We start from the raw sequence: 3,051 nt of genomic DNA on the forward strand, positions 1-3,051 counted from the left end.
CTCCTCAGCCGAGTCGATGTCCCAAGTTAAATCGTTGGCCAGAATGGAATACAAAGATGATGGGTTAGTTGAATTCAACAGACTTAGAGAAGAGAGGTTGCAAACTCTGCCTCTAGATCTGTTAGCAACAACGCCAACGACAGAATCAAGCGAGCCTGAGCAGCTACTCACTAAGGAACCTCCTGTTACATCAAAAGAACAGGAGGAAGTGCATATGAAAAAACAAGAGGAAACCCAGACGAAAGAGCAGGAACAGAGCAGCATAGAGGTGAATGTAGATACTCAAATTGACCCGAAATTGCTCCAGGAATGGTAGCAATTCGACTCAATCATCAGCAATCTTGAGTGCTCTAAGGAAGCCGAGACATCAAAAGCGGCTGATACACAGGAGACAACTTCAAAACAGGTTCCAAGTGGAACCAACGGCCTACCCAGTTCGAAAGAAGTAGAGATAATCCCAAAGGATCCCTCCGATCAGATTATTTTGCAAATAGAAGAAATTCCTCCCTTAGATGTCTTCTATAGCCCAAGACACAAAGCTGTGGTAAAACGACAGAGGAAGAGGAGAAGGACTGATCAACCTTCCCTATTCCCAGAACAAACAGTGACGGGCAACGTGGTTTGGAAAGAGGAATTTGACCCCTCTGATGACCTAACAAAACTATCACAATATGCTGGAGCCTATTCGGCAGCGACAATAGACAAGGCATCAGAGGTGAGTATTTTATTAAAAACAAAAGACCAGGATATCTTTTCACTACAAGCACAACTATCAGAGGCACAACAGAAGGCGGAGCAAGCAGAACGACAATTGTTCACACAACAGAAAATAAATAATCAATTGACTAAACAATTGCAGGAAGAGAAACAGAGGATTGATAACAGTGCAGTCCAAAAGCAGAAAGAGCTGTCTGAGGCATTGGCACAACTGAAAGCAGCGAATGAACAAATGTTGAAGACAAAAGATGAGCAAATTGCTCAACTATACCCCCAACTAGAGAAAACAAAGAATCTTGCACAGCTAGCTGAATTCAGAGCAGAGACATTATAGATAAACAAGGCATTAATAACACAGATAAAGCTTTTATGTCAACAAATCGTGCAGGCGGAACCATTATGTGATTTGACGACATCAATAAGTGAAAAATCGGAAAAAGCTAGAACAGACTTGGATCAAGCCGATGAAACATTAACTAATTTTCTTGAGTGGCAAGATACCGATCAGGGACAGGCGGCTAATTTACCAAAGATTTTAGAATCACATAAGGAGATATTATTTACAGAATGGCAGTCCCAGTTAATGAAAGCAAAGAGAGCAATTTCAAGATGCAAATCAACCACAAGTAATTTGGTTGAATTGGTTAATAATACTCTCTACTTGTCTAACATGATTTCTCAATGTACTCCAGGTAAATTGACAACGGCTAAAACATTGGAGCAGTCATGTTATCTGGAACTAGAGAAAAATGGGAGATTAATCGCAGGAATTAAAAGTTTGACATGGGACACCTATTGGTTCTTCTTAGTCAAACCATACAGCCAGAGAGCCGCCTTCAAATGCCTTACAGATGCAATTAGGTATATCATTCCCGATATTCAGGATGCCACCTATGCCGCCCAACTCAATTCTTGCCTCAACAGACCACCCGAAGTGGAGCCAATGATTGCGATATGCCAGCTCAGGTTTAAAGGCAAACAGCCTAAATGATGATTCATGCCGCCGACTGCCAGATTGTTGTGAAGGAGATATTCAAAATCAATTGATACCAATTAAGTAGGATTTCAATTTCATAGGTAGTTAGCTTAATTAAGTATTTATAGACCCTTTCATGTATTTGGAAAGGGTCGTAAGTTTTGTATATGAATTAAAACCTGAAGTTGCACTATTTTACTTCAGGTATATTCTTTTATAAAACTGGACCAATCATTCTGATTTTGACAAAGAAGCTTTTATGCGAATGTGCACTACTGTCTTTGTTTGAAAGTATTTTTGCGTTGGAAGAAGAATTTCAAATAGCGATTGATATTGGGAGTGATAAGCAGCTCATATGGTACTATTATCTATGTCTGAATTCATTCTTTTTATGTGAATTGTCATTTGATCGCTGTTGCTATTATTGGATATATGTATGTGTTTTTAACAACATTCTTTATTCCTTCCACTATTGGATGTTTACAGTATGCTTTTCCTTTGATCATATATGTATCGATGATATAAATTATAAGTGTAGCAATATTGTGTTAATCACTTTGTTTAACTATTTAAACAAAGTAATCCGTGAATGAATAAATGTATATGTTTATTAGATAGAGTCATCTATATGCCTGTCAATAGACAAAGATCATCAAGCGCTACATTTCAAAGAACAATAGTTCCCGGGATTAGTAGTAGTTCTTTTATTTTGCTGATAGATTAAATTATTCGCCTATCGTTAGATTAGATAATCAATCATTCATCCACCCCTTTTATTCATTACTGGGAAACTGGTCCCATTATTCCCAGTCGGAGCCACCATTCCAAATGAAAAAGGAGTTGTATTAAGGTCCGGACCGGGTGGTTATCCCCTAATGTTGATACAACGATTTTCGTGGCCTCAACACTTCCTCAAATTTTCTATCAGTTCTCTTTGCATCAACATAACTTTTCTGGCGATCCCTGGCTTCTTTTAGTCTTTGTTTAATTGTGGCCATTTTTTCTTCCATTTCTTGGAGCATTTCAGGTCCCAACATGACTCGATCCTCTAATCGATCCCAACTTAATGGAGTATGACATGGTCTTCCATACAAGATTTCGAAGGGAGCTGCCTGTATTGAACTGTGGTAACTATTGTTGTATGCAAACTCCACTAAGGGAAGGTATTTCTCCCATTGGTTTTGTTGATCCATGACATACATTCTTAGCATGTCCTCCAACACTTGGTTTACTCTTTCTGTTTGACCATCTGTCTCTGGGTGATATGCTGTACTAGAATTTAGTTATGTTCCCTTAGATTGTAATAGACTTTTCCAAAATCTGGAAGTAGAACGTGCGTCTATGTTAGATATTATCTT

The sequence above is a fragment of the Pinus tabuliformis genome, chromosome 4_1 (genome assembly GCF_031772625.1).
Source record: "Pinus tabuliformis cultivar Carrire ecotype Pingquan chromosome 4_1, CPIR1, whole genome shotgun sequence".
Classification (NCBI taxonomy): domain Eukaryota; kingdom Viridiplantae; phylum Streptophyta; class Pinopsida; order Pinales; family Pinaceae; genus Pinus; species Pinus tabuliformis.